This window comes from Canis lupus, chromosome 5 (assembly GCF_003254725.2).
Source record: "Canis lupus dingo isolate Sandy chromosome 5, ASM325472v2, whole genome shotgun sequence".
NCBI classification, from domain to species: Eukaryota; Metazoa; Chordata; class Mammalia; order Carnivora; family Canidae; genus Canis; species Canis lupus.
The window spans coordinates 59936670-59950424 of record NC_064247.1 but is presented as its reverse complement, the minus strand read 5'-3'; the positions used below and the strand labels follow the sequence as shown (position 1 = coordinate 59950424).

The 13755-nt window shown below is 58.2% G+C and overlaps 1 protein-coding gene across 2 annotated transcripts in view; it reads left to right on the top strand.

Annotated features, from left to right (window-relative positions):
• Positions 1-9859, top strand: part of NPHP4 (nephrocystin 4) — a 130589-nt gene extending 120730 nt beyond the window's left edge. Inside the window, exons 34-35 of one of the 2 annotated variants that reach the window (XR_007410882.1) lie at positions 4966-5072; positions 9680-9859. The gene's annotated coding sequence lies outside the window, so the exon portion shown is untranslated. Of the gene's footprint in view, positions 1-4965; positions 5073-8449; positions 9359-9679 lie in introns of those variants that run through there. The other variant, XR_007410881.1, reaches the window with a different exon arrangement.
• The last annotated feature ends 3896 nt before the right edge of the window (positions 9860-13755 follow it).

The following is a 13755-nucleotide window of genomic DNA, read 5'->3' as shown; positions in this document are numbered from 1 at the left end:
TGAGGAGGTGATGTTGAGCAGAGCGAGGAATGAAATTGCGTAGGCAGGAGTGGAGGGTCTGGGCCAGCTCACAGGGGCCCATGGGCTGTGGGGAGGAGTCTGGATGTGGTTCTTGGTGATGGGGCTGGAGTGGACAGGTGCCCTGCCTGTGACCAGAACCTGGGGCTGAATTAGTGAGCTGCTTTACCCCCGGGCTGGCCCAGGGCCGCTGGAGCAAGCGCTGTGAGCATGGAAAGGTGGGCCTTCTCTCCTCTGTGAACCCCAAACGAGTTCTGAGCAGGTGCCCAGGATGAAGACTAGTGTTTGGGCTTCCGTTGCCAGTCGTGGGGTGCAGCTGGTGCTGCGACAGCCCGGGATTTACATGAGAAAGCCGCCCGCCTCGGGGATCTCCCGATAAGGAGCGGTTGCTTTCTTCCTGCACACAAAACCACACCATCTTTCAACAGGAACGTTATCATTTCCATCAAGGGCATTTTCGGGTGTTATTATATTTCTTCCCTCTGCTCCTCCTCCTCTTACCCCTGTTGAAAGCCACTTTTAACTAAATGGAGTCAAATGAAAGCCAGATTAGCTGCTTTGCTTTTCTCATGTCTGATAATGATTTAATGCTATGTTTGTCTCTATTTAGAAATAAATTAAAGCACCTTTAAAAATTGTTGCTTCAGGTTTTAAGAGGTTGGAGAAAACAGCCATTATGTTTCCTTAACAACCTTTTCTTCCTCCTCCTGCAGAGAGTTGAGGTCCATTTGTTGGCCTGACCCCCAATAATCTCAGCGTAGCAGTTTATTTTATTCGCCGAGAGCTTCACGGAGAGAGGGCAGAGTGAGGGAAGCAGCCTGCAGCCCGCCTCGAGGGGGTCCGGGTGGGTCCTGGGTCTGGACGGGTCCTGGGTCTGGACATGGGGGGGGGTCACACTGCCCTCGCCCCAGTGGACTGGCAATGAATTTTGAGGCCCTTCCTGCTGATGAAGAGGGCGGAGGAACACCGCATATCCTGGAAACCTTGTTAGGTGGGATGCACCTGCTGGCAATGCTGCATGGGCCCTGTGACTTTGACCCTAAGGACCAGCCAGGTGTGAACTAGTCCACAGGAGGCCAGAGGGGCCTTCTCTCCATGTTGGGGGAGGCAGCACGCTGCTCCGGGGCCGTCAGGGAGGATGTGAAAGGCTGGACTGAGGAACTGTCACTCCACCCGGGGAGGGGTGAATTGTGTGTTCCAAAATTCACATCCACCCAGGACTCAGCATGTGGATTTACTTGGGAATAGGGTCTTTGCAGCTGCCACGGAGGTCACGATGGGGATGGAATTATATTGGATTAGGGCCGTCCCTACATCCAGGGAGAGCGTCCTTACAGAGATAGAAAGGGACACACAGAGAAACTGGAAATGTGATGACAGAGGCAGGGAGGGGAGGGATCCGTCTACTGGCCGGGGTCCCCAGGATCGCTGGAAGGCTCCAGAATCCAGGACAGAGACATGCGACTGAATCTCCCCCCGGAGCCTCCGGAACCAGCCCTGTCTGCACCTGCAGTTCACATGTCCAGCCCCCAGAGCTGAAGGAGAATATGTTCATGGTGTTCCAGGCCACCGAGTCTGTGATAATATGTTGTGGTGGCCCTGGGAGATGAGCACAGAGGAATTCTGGTCGCATGCGGAACTGGGGGTCTTCAGGGTTCACAGAACTGGCAACCATACTTCTAGTTCTTTGGGAGCGTGGGGGACAGCATGCTGTAGAGCTAAGGAATGACCACCAGTGCAGTGCAGGGATCCTTGGTGCCTGGGGAGACGCAGCAGCCTCCGCTTGTCTGTCATCCTGGTTTGTCAGCTGTCCTGAACCAATCTGGGCCTCAAGGTTCCGAAGACAAATTTCATTACAAGAATTCATCCTTGAAATAACCACACGCCAAAGTGATCTCCTCCATGGGAGGCAGCGTCGCTACGACATTTAAGGGAAAAGAATCCAAGGAGACTCCTTTCTTGTTCAAGTTCAGACAGGTAGGGAGACCAGGCTTGGGTCTGTGCCTTCCACCCCTCCACCCTGCTGCTGCCAACCACCACCTCCTGGCTGCTCTCTATGCTTGCACATGGCTCCTCTCTGCCAGGTGGGGGTCCTCAGTCTCCCCTCTGTGAGTGAGGTGGGTCCACTTACCAGTGCTGAGGAGAGGCTCAGGTATTTAGCTCTTAGGAGGAAAGTCAAGGTCTCTGTCCTCAAGTCCCATGTGGGTCTGATATGTCTAGGCTGAGCAGCTCTTCCTCGCAGGCCTCCTTGGGCTGTGAAGTATGAGTTGAATCCCAGCTGAGAGTCCTGACCCAATGCCCCTTTGGGGCAGCCACCCCCCCCCCCCCCCCCCGAGAGTGAGAGCTGAGCATGTAGGGAAGGCCTGCCCACAGCTCCCAGCCTGGATGCTGCCTTTCCTGAGTCCCCCAAGTCCTTGTACGACTGTGACCAGTGGGTCCCCAAGAACAAAATGCAGCCAGCTGCCACTTTACCCCAGGCCTCTGTGACAGCTTCCTCTCTGTCCTGGACCAGCTGCTCTGCTTTCGGAACTCCTGGCAAAACCAAACCACCAAACTCCTGGCCTCATTCACTCAACAACTGACAAATGTGCAGAGCCCAGCCTCCATCTGTGCCTCTTTGGGACTCACACCAGCCTGGGCCTGGAAAGCCCCGCGGACGTCCTGTTTCACAGGCTGGGCCCATGAGGCTGAGGCCCAGGTCAGCCGCCCAGGCCCACGTCCTGGCTCCTTCCCCCTAGTGCTGGGTTACAGTGGAATGCATGGTGCTGGTGGCTGGAAGACGTGGGAGGGGAAGGAGGGCCTCCCTGATGTCACCTGGTGATGAGCACAGCACCTTCCAGCTCCGTTTGGCGCTCTGGACCTTTCAGACTGCCACCCATGACCCCGCTTCGGGTCCTGCTGGTAGGTTGGGGACCCCCCACTCAGTAGGCCCGGCCCCTACCTGTTCCTGTCTCTGGGCTTCCTTCCTGGTGTCTGACCCTCACTGGGGGTCTTGATACAAGTAGCGTCAGGCTGGCCTCAGGGTGGGCAGGAGCCTCTCTCCCTCCAGCTGCTTTGTCCCCTGCTCCTAATGACAGGCATGCTTGGCTGCTTGGCTGTGCACCGAAGGACCTGGATGTGGGGGCACCCTCACTGGTCCCTGTTCCCCCCTCCCCCATTGGTATTCTGCTCTCTCCTCCCACACAGGCCCCCGCCCTAATTCTTCTCTCTCTCCGTGAAGACCTCTGGTTCTGGGGCTCTCTCGCCTCAACATTTGTTGTCTCTGCCTCTCTGGCCTGGCCTATCTCTGTCCTGGCCCCTCCCAGCCACAGACCCCACTCTCCCCACCACCACTGTGGTTAGAGCCCCTTTCCTGGCCTGGGAGTCAGGCTGCTGCAGTACTGGGTATGGCAGGGAGCTGGCTGAGAATGTTGTAGGAACTTGCTGTATGGACCAGATATGGCGAACTGAGGTTCTGAGGCTCCATCCACTCAGCCTTGGGGCTGTGACCAGGGCCTACCTTCTGCTCCCACCCCCAGGCTGACCTTTCTATGGAGCCAGACCCCAGGGTCCAGGAGGAAACTGACCGGCCAGTCTCTCTGTGTTCTGTCCTGCATCCTGTGTCCTGGGGAGGCCCTGCTGGGACCAGTCTCCATCATGCGCTGGCTGCCATACTTGGTCATTTACTGGGCCTCTGCAGCCTTCTTGACACTCACTGGTTCTAGCTCGAAGCCCCCTTGTTCCGTTCCCATAGCTCTAAGCTGACATGGCTGTGACTTGTGGCCCCGGGGCCACTGGGAATTCAGAGTCCCTGTCTCTTTAGAGTTAGCCCAGGCCTGTGAATCCAGCCTCAGGAAAGATGTTCGTGCCTGCCCACCAGTGCCACAGTGGCCCTGCTCCTGGCTGCCCCTAAGGCCGGTGCATATAGGCAGGTTCCGAGTCAGAGGAGCAGCCTGGAGCAGGGTGGAGGAGGGACAGCTTGACTGTTGCTTTGGACACAGTCTGCACAGGCGCTTTGGGGATGAAGGAGCTCCTGTGATGTGTGCACAGTGCTGTGCCCAGCATGAGATGGGGACCGGCTGGGTGGGCGGGGTCAGCATGTGGCAGGGGCCATGTAGGAGGAGAGGACACCAGTCCCTGTCACAGGTTGTGGGGGGAGGGGGGATGGGAGGGAGGGGTTGGCTAGGCCTTCCAGAATACTAGCTGCACTTCCCAGGCACCCCCAGCCCTGGGGAGGGGGCGCTGCTCCGGGTTTGGTCCTCCAGGACCCTGGGGCCCCCCCGAGGTTGGGCAGCCTGTGTCAGGTCTCATAGAGAGGAGGTGTTTGGACCCGAGCTAGGTGAACCCTATGGCCCATCTCAGGGGGCTCCTCATACAGTGCCTTCGCCCCGGCGGGGAGCAAGGGGGGCCCGGCACCTCCCCGCAGGCCAGGGCACTGCTGCTGGGCTTTGAGGAGGCAGGTTCATGCAGGGTGAGTTCTGTCCGTCACCTGCAATAACCCATTGTGAAAGGAAGCTGGGAAAACAGAGACAAAATCGATGAGGATTTGGAAACAGGCACTGCTAGAAATCGTTTTATTTCCCGAAGCAGCATGGCCTGGAAGAGATCTGAAGTCTTGGTCCCGAGGGAGGCCTGGGACAAATGGGAGAGAGAGGCCTGGTCCCGGGAAACAGCCGCGCCCCCTCCCCAGTCTCTCCCTGACCCCTCTGGATCCACCCCCACAGTGGACAGGGAGGGGCAGTGCTCAGACTGGGAGGGCGCTGCTGCACGTGTCACAGGCGGGGAGGGGGCGCTCCAGGGGAGTGGACGGTAAGCTGTGAGGATGGGATGCCCTCGGTGCCTGCAAATGTCCCTGGGCACGTGGCCCTGCAGGCCAGGAAGTGACCAGGCATGACTCTACTGGGAGGCCATGTAGGTTGGTTGGTTCATTCACTCTTTCATTCATTCATTCACTCACTCAATCCACAGCTGCATCTCGGGATCCCCAGGCAGCATCCGTCTGTCCAGGCACTCCGACCTATCTCCACATCCCGGGAACACAGCCGGGTCACTGCTGCTCGCTTGCAGTCCCTGAGGTCAGTGCACTGATGGACGGGAGCCCTGGGTTCCTGGGGCTTAGGCAGAGGGCAGCCCTGGTCTGCCTGGAGTGCTGGTTGGAGCCACTCACTGCTCTTCCCATCTGCACCCAAACCCTCTCTGGGCTTGGGGAGATTTATGCCCCAAGGGGATCAGTGTCGCTGGGTTTTATGGTGCATTAAGCTGACAAGCAGGCATCCACGTCAGGGCCCAGGCTGGGTGCCTCTGTTGCTTCATGGATGGGAACGACAGCCAGTATTTCTGAAATGAATACTGTAAAGACCACAGTAGTATATCAATGGTCCTACACAGGGTTATTAAAGCAGGTTAACTGAATAATTTTCCTAGAATAATAATGTTTCCTAAGGATTATGAATGAGTCTTGGTCTTTGCTTGGCGCCATGAGCCAGAAATGTCCAAGGGTGGCTCCCTGTCGCTGTGTGAGTCTGCAGGGCCTGTGAGGATCCCGTGGGAAACGAAAACTGATGCAGGTACTGGAGGCACACTGACAGGGTCACGTGGAGACTAAAGGCAATTTCCAGGTGCTGCGTCACAGATGCCTTTCAGATACCCCATGCACAACAGCTGCAGAAGTGGGCGATGCCTGGGGCTGCGATATGGAGGGTCTGAACAGGGAGGCTGGCTTTAGCTAGGGGCCTGGGGACTTCTGGGGCTCATATTAGCTTCCCCCACTGTGCAGAGGCAGGAGCTGGGGGGAGATGCCTGGAGGGGCCCTGCTGCCTGCACCCTAGGTGGAGGGAGGGGCTGAGTCAGGTGCCTAGCACCTATAGGAGACATTAGCCGGCCAGGGTGGGAGGTTTAAAGGACCCTATCCTTTGAGGATGTGTACCTGGCCCTGGGGGACCTCAGACCCCGGTCAGTGAGAGGCTACCTCAGGGAGCCTGTGGCTCTGAGCCACCCCTCCGTGCAGGAGGAAAGTCCACCAGTCATTGTCAGGCCCAGGCTGGATGCTTGCTTGTGGTAGGGACACTCCTGCCCCATCTCATGTGGCCACGCAGCAACATGGGACCTCATGCGTACTTGGTTTAATGCTCTGTTGTTGGAAATTAGGAACAACTTTTCAGCAAGGGGCCCTGCAAAGTATGTAGCGGGTCGAGTCACTCCTCTGGGTGGGGGTGGAGCTTCCCCAGGGAGGGGCTCTGAACCTCTGAGGGGAGAGTTTGGGAGGAGCCCTGGGCCTGTGCAGCTCAGCCTGTCCCCACTGCCCTCTCTCCTCGGGGCTTGCTGGTGTGCGGCGAGCCTGCATGCTGGTGTGCATGCCCCTACCTGTGACAGGTGGGCAGTTCTACCCCAGTCACGGTGGGGGGTGTCAGGAAGCCGGTGTTGCCTCACACCTAAGCTACTGTCTGTGGACTCCCTTCCTGGGCAGAAACCTGCTGTCTCTGTCAGCCCCATGCTCCCTTTATCCCACTTGCTTCAGAGCGTGGTGGGTGTAAGGGTGTGAGAGGCAGCTTCAAGCTATACTAATGCTGCAAAACAAACATCTCCCGAGCTCAGTAGCTGACGACAGCAATGCTGCTTTTTTGCTCCTGAATTTCTGGTTGCAGTGGCTGTGGTGGCTCTGCTTTAGGCTGCAGGACAGGGTCAGCCTGGCCCTGTAGGAATCTCGTGCTGGGACCAGTGGCCTCCCAGGGCCTGTTCTCCACGGTGGCAGAAGCACAGAGGGCAAGTCAGAGCACCAGGCATGTGATCACTGGGCTCACACCACACCTGCTCACACTCTGTGGACCAGGGCAAGCCCCATGGCAGAGGACATGATGGTGGGGTCCCGCTGTGAGGATGGAGGTGGGAGTTTGGGCAGTAATTCAGTGTGCCCCTGGGGTCTTGTGTGGTGACCCCCTCAAGTGCCAGCAGGAGACTCAAGATTGGGTTCTCAGAAGATCCTTGAACCCTGGGGTCAGCTGACTAGTGAGTCGAGTCCTGGAAGATGAGCTGTGTGGGGCTGCTGGTGGAGCAGGACTCTTGCCGTGGAGACTTTGGTTGGACAGTGTGGCTCGCAGTGCTGGTTTTGGTCAGGGCCCTACAGGGAAACTTGTGGTGCCCCTAGAAGGGATGCTCTGTGCTTGGGACTAAGGGGACAGAGTAAGGCATGCCCCTGCTCAGTGCTGCTTGTGAGCGGTGGGTGAGACAGATGTGCCCTGGACGTGTGCCTGTGGTGCTGCAGGGGAGCATGTGGCTATGGGAACCCACACAGGGGCTGCTTGCTTGGCAGGGGTCTTCCCAGAGGAGAAAAGCCTGCACTGAGACTGAAAATTGGTGAGACTGAGGCTGAGATTGGTGTGTGCGTGGGAAAGAGTGTTCCAGGTGGAGGGCCGGGTGAGTGAATTCAATCCCAGGGATGGGGGATGGGTGAGACGCCAAGTTGCCATGTGGGGCTCTCGGGATCCGGTAGGGAGATCACGGTGGGGCCTGACCCTCCATGCACCGCAGGAAGGCCCCGGGAAGCTGGCTGTGTCCCAGGTCGGAGAGGCCTGGGGTCTGCGGGGCAGGGGGCAGGCGTGAGGATCCCCACTCTGCCACCTACAGGGGCACCGCAGGTCTGGAGCAGAGGAGGGACTGGCTCTGGGGGCTCCGCTACTCCTGGGGGACTGGGGGCGGCGTTCCCTACAGTCGGCTTCCTGCACAACTTCAGGCCACCTTAGTGGCCTCATTAAGGCCCTCGCTGATTCAGCCTGGGCCAGATACATAAAGTGATAATGTGACAGCTTTAATTAGAGAGGCCTTTTCTTCATAAATATATGTGCCAGTTAATGAGCAGTGGGAAGGAGGCTGGGTTTGCAGCCGTTGCCAGCCATGAATCGTGTGTGCAGGAAGAAGCAAGGCGACACTCCCTTGAGGCCTGTGCCCTCCCGCAACCCACCTCCACCTGGAGTCCCAGGGCCGAGGACTCACTGCAGAATCCGGGCCTCGGAGTCCCCGGGCTCCCAGGCAGGGGCCCCTCCTGAGACCCAGTGGGCTCTCAACCTCCAGGAAGGGAGCGAGTGGGTTGGTGGGAGCCAGCTTAGCCCCATTGGGTCCTGCCCTGCCTGGGCCTGGACGCCTGGGGAGCAGGGCCCGGCCCAACCCTGCCTCAGGGTGCTGGGCACTGAGCTTGGGGCTGTTGATGTCACCCAAGCTAGGGGTAGTGAGGCCACAGTCTGGGCCTGAGGCCCCTCTGGTGGTGGGCATCTCAGCCCGGACCCCTTCCTGCCAGGCCCAGCACAGTCCCACCTGGAGCTGCGGGGAGGCCCAGGGACCACAGTCCCCCACCCCACGTCCTGTGCAGGAGGCTCACACACACCTGTCAGGACCCCGGGCAAGCCTGTTAGTCGGTCCTCACCGCACTGGCTCCAGCTGAGCAGTGAACTTTCTACAGTGCCCAGGTGCAGCCTAATGAGGCCCACGTCCCGGAGCACCTGGATCCATCAACAGATAATTGGGATGGCTCATCCATACAGCAGGATGCTGATTAGCCACGAAGAGGGATGAAGAGCTCACGCACCCTGTGACACAGCGCTGGGTGAAAAGCAGCCAGACCCAAAGGGCCGTATATCATCTGATCCCTCTTACTTCAATATCCAGAGGAGGCAAATCCCCAGAGAGAGAAAGAGGATTTGTGTGGTTGCCTAGAATGTGAGGGAGGTGGGATTGCTGCCAATGCCTCCTTTTAGGGGATCCAATGTTCTGGAACTGGGTACAAGTGATGTTGTGCAACACTGTGAATGTACCAAAACCCACCAAACCCTTTAAAAGGGTGAGTTTCACGTCTGTGAATTCTGTTAAGAGAAATGGAGCAAGGGTGGGGGGTGGAGACCTTACCTGGCCCATGGAGATGTTCTGGTAGGAAGGCGAGGACGCTGGGCCTGAGCCTGGCAGCACCGGCGTTGACCTTGGCCAAGAGGGGTCCTGGCTGAGATCCCTGTGGTCATAGCCCCCAGAATGCAATTCAGTGGACAGACTGCAGGGCAGCAGCCCCAGAGGCCTGGCGCATCCCTACCGCCTCACGCCCAGGTTGGACCTGTGGACATGTGCCACCTGCAGAGTGCAGGGACCAGGCAGCTTGACTGGGGGAAGCTGAAGCTTCCCATGGGCACCAGCCTAGAAGGAGTTAGTGTGACCTTTGCTCTGCTCAGGCTGGCTCAGAACATTGTCCCCGGTGACGGTGATGACTCAATGCTCACATCACTCCCAGCTATGGCTTGCCTGTCTTGTCATTGTCCTACTATCTCCTCCCCAGCAGGAGGAAAATTAGCTTCCTGCGAGTATGAAATGAAGCATGGGCAGGACAGTCACCCCTGCCTCCCTGGGTGGGTGGGATGGGGGTCTCTGGGCTCATCCACCCTGGAGTTCCATTGGTGGGCTCTGCATCCCCAGTGCCAGGGCCTGGTGCTCAGAGCCTCTGGTAAACGTCCCCCTGGCTGTGTCCAGCCCAGCCACCCATGTCCGTATCCCTGCAGAGGTACATCAGTGGTTCAGACTTAATAAAACAGAATGGGGTGGGTTTGACTCTGGCCTGCTTCTGAAGAGAATTTTTCTAATTTTTTTTTTTTATTGCTCCAGCATGAGCAGGGAAGTTGTAAAGCGTAGCTTCCTCTCGGCTTCCCAGGTACCTCCTCGTGTGACCAGTTAGGATGGCACTAGCGGCACTGTCCTGCTCTTGGAAGCCAACGATGAAGCAAGGTAGTGAGGCAAGCACCACCGGTCGGCTCTGAGGGGCTCCTTGGGTGTGTGTGTGTCATTCTCTGGGTGAGAAGCTTCACCCTCTAAACTGCTAACTTTTGGATTTCATGGGTCAATAAAAATAATTTTAAAAAGTATCAGAGAAGCAGTTTAGAATTTCCGACTTGCTATTTGCTAAGTAAGGGCGTTGAAAGGATTCCTTCTAAACCTGAACGACTCCAGTCGCCCCCATTTCATCAAAGGAAGAACATGTAAATGCTCAGAATAAGGAAGGATACACTCGAGAAAGGGCTGTCCTGTAAATGGGATACGCTAATGGGAATGGAGAACTGTCCTCGTCGGCAGCTGTCACAATGCTGCAGGTGGGGGCCTTGCTGACAGCAGACCTGCATCTCTCATGCTCTGGAGGCTGGAAATCCGAGGTCAAGGCCTGGACTGATTGGGTGTCTGGAGGGGGGGGAGCTCTCTGGGGTCCCTTCATAAGGGTGGTAGTCCTGCCATGGAGCCCTTCCTTGTGACCTTGTCACCTCCCAGAGGCCCTGCCTCCTGACACCCTCACTTTGGGGGTTTGGTTTCAACACTCTAATTTGCGGGGGGCACAGTGTTCACGTTACAGCACCTCCATTTCTTGGAGGACCGGGGGCGGATACCTCACCACCGATGGGCCTTGGTGCTCCACCTAGGGTAGGCAAATCCTCTGCCCTAAGGCTCCTCCAGTTCCTGGAAGGTGCTGGAAGGGAGGAAGAGCAATGGAGGTGGAGGCAAAGGAGGGCCAGGGATCTAAGGCATTCCTGCTCCCAGCCTGGCAGGTGGGTGAGGCTGGAGCAGAGCCACGTCTGGGCTACCATGGCCCTTGCCCCTTCCCTGCTGGCCATGGTGCAGAGGGAGCCCCAGGGAGCCTGAGGGCCAATGGGGGGGTTGAGGAGGGAGGAGGGTGCTGCAGGGCTCTCCAGGGCTTCTGCAGGCTGTGGAGAACAGAGCTGTCCTCTCTGGTTCAGGAAGCCAATCAATGTTGTGTGTGACCTCAGCCTGTTTTCTGCCCTGGTGCTGGAAGGTGTGGGGCCAGACCTGGCTTTCTGGGCCCCAGGCTGGCTGCAGCCCCCAGGGGAAAATGAGACGTCAAACATGGTCAATGAGGAATCTGGCTTCCCTGGGCCAAGCTCTTAGCTGGAGTGGGGGTGGCGGTGAGGGTAGGGGGGGCTTGAAGCCTGCTCACGCTGACCAACAGCCCGGCTGAACTCACAGCCACTAGAGGCCTGATCAATACTGCATCTCAGGTCGCTATGCTCAGCTGCCTGGGAGGAGGAAAGGGAGGAGGGAGAGCCAGGTGCTTAGGGATCCTCTCCTAAGCAAGTGAAGGAGGGAAGGTGAAGGGCAGATCTTTCCAGAAAGTGGCTCAACAGAAGGAGACCTCACTGGAGCCTTGGAAGGTTTGTACTGACCAGAGGAAGGGATACCGGTCCCAGGAGGAAGCTGAGGCTTTCCTTAAAAATGTTTGGGAGGCGTTGAAAGCCAGGAAGCAGAGGGCATGGCGAAGAAAGCTCCAGTAAGTGGAGGCCGGAGCTGGTGGGAGGCGTGCATGTGAGAACTGGATTGTGCATGGGCCGCGGTGGTGGGGCCCTACCCTGTGTGAGACTTGGGGACCCAGGGGCCAGGGTGGTGAACGCTGCTTGGCTCCCTCCCCTGGGCTCTGCTGCCCATTCCCCTGGCCCCCAACTCACGGCCAGGGACCGATCCAGCCCCCCGTGAGCAGACAGGACAGTGGGTCCCCACAGAAGGGGACAGGTCTGCCAGGAGGAACCAGGCTGCGCCAGTCGGTAACATCCTGCCCCTGCTGAGAGCTCCCCGAGGCTCTGGCAACTGCCTGTGGCCAGTCAGGGAGTCTGAGCAAGTGGGTTCGGGCTGCCGAGAGGACGGGGCTTGGACTCAACTCCTCAGCTGCTGCCCAGAGCCCAGCAGCCCCTGGGGTTGGAGATGGAGCTGAGAGCCCGGGACACTGTGTTGGGGGTCCCAGGGCAGAGGCAGGCTGCCTTTCCGCGTGGTGGATCCCGCCTCCTCCCCTGGACAATTCAGTCTCTGTTCTTTTTGCAAAGGCTCCTCTGTCTCCTGGAAAGCTGTGGTCCATACTTCCAGGGGTGCCCCCATCTCGGTGGCCAGCTGACCTCCACAGCCCAGCCCGGGCGACCACAGGCTTTCTGAGAAGAGAAGAGCAGAGGCGCTCCCTGCCCCGGTGGGGAACTGTGACCACTGGCCCTGGAGGCCCTTCCCCGCAGCAGAGGCCAGGTGTCCCCGCTACTGCATCGAGCAGGTGTGCACGCGTCCTGTCCTCGGAGAGCTGACCTTTCCTGGAGCGCCACCTACGGGAAGCCCTGCTCCCAGGGTGACACGGCTGCTCCCTTCAGTCACCGAGTCTCCCGTGTCAGGTGCCACTCTAGGGCCTGGACGTAGGGGACACCGCAGATGGAAGGTCCTATCCCCACGGAGCTTACATCCATCCCAGTGACTACCATGGGTGCCCTGCCTCCACGTCCCTCCTCCTCACCCCCGGCCTCATCATCGTGAGCTCACAGCCCGAGACGCAGCTTGGCGATGCCCACGCCGAGTGGGACTCAGGGCTGGGCTGCACGGAAGAAAGTGAACTGCTAAGTGTTGGCAGGAAGAAGCAGGCAGTTGCTTCTAAACTTGGGGCTCTGCAAGCCAAGCTTTGGCTTGGCGTGCCTTCAGGCATTCTTCCTTCCCAAAGGTTTGGTTAAAAAAAAAGTTAGTGACACTTGCTAAAGAGCAAAGTGAGGCAGACTTTATTCCGGGGTGGTGGCGGGGGTGGAAGGGTAAAGGGTGGACACCATGACAGGTGTGGGGACCACTGCGTGGGGCTTGGTGGTGGCGGGGAGGTTGGGCTCAAATCCAAGCACAAAACAGCCAAGTGGGGATTTGTGGCCATGGAGCAGGGTGTGGGGAGGCGGAGGACGGGAAATCACCGCAGCAAACAGCAGAAGTGAATCCACCTGACCGGCTTTTTGGCTGAGGCTGGGCCAGGCGGTCACACAGGCCCTGGGAATGGTGGGCGCTGAGGGACCCGTTAGGTGTGGGGCATTCTGGCTAAATTTGGACAGTGGGCAAATTTGGACAGAAGGTCCGGTCCAAGGCCTGGTTGAAAAGGACTCAGGGGAGCCTGCAGAGTTTGGTGAAAGAGAGAATCTGTCAGGTTAACAAAATAATCATTGTCCAGGAGGCGTTAAGACCTTCTTCCTGTCCTTTGTACCTCAGGGTGACTGAGGCCATCCCCTCATCATTGATTGTGGACTTGGGGTATGGTGTGGGGACACCCCTTCTTTCTCTCCACCAGCGGTTGGTTTCTGAGGGTTCTGGCTCAGTTATGGGTTGAGTCTGTGATTTGGGGAAGAAAGCAATCTAATTGGCTCAATCAGACATCATACACTATTCATCACAGGCCAGGTGGGAGCCGGGAGGCACAGGGACAAGGCTGGGGTACTGTTTTCACTTGCTAGGCATGTTTGTGGGGGTGGGGGTAGGTCAGGAGGGGGCAGGGGGTGAGGTGGTTCAGGAGCGGGGAGGAGGCCTATGCTAGAGTTGGAACAAGCGGGACACACTGGGTGATGCCCCACTTCCTATGGGCTAGGCATTGGTCCTTGTGAGGCCTGGTGTTTCCTCTCTTGGGGTGGTGAGCCAAAGCCTGGACAGGGGGTGGGTGATGGGGTAGTGGGGGAGGCCCACCAGAAAAGCCCTCAAAGCTCAGGTGCCTCCTCCTCGTTGCCCCCACTGGGACAATCCCAGTGACTCTGGCAAACGTGCTGACACAATGTCCAGTACTGCCCTTTTGAGTTCTCAGTGACAAGGGTGCCACCTTGGAGGGAGGTGTCAGCAGGGCAGGGGGCCCAGGATGGGCCATATCAACATTCTGAAGTGCTTGGGCTGACCCATCTTGTTCTCCGACACGGACTGGGTGTCCAAGGGTTCAGTTCACTTCCAACACTGACTTCC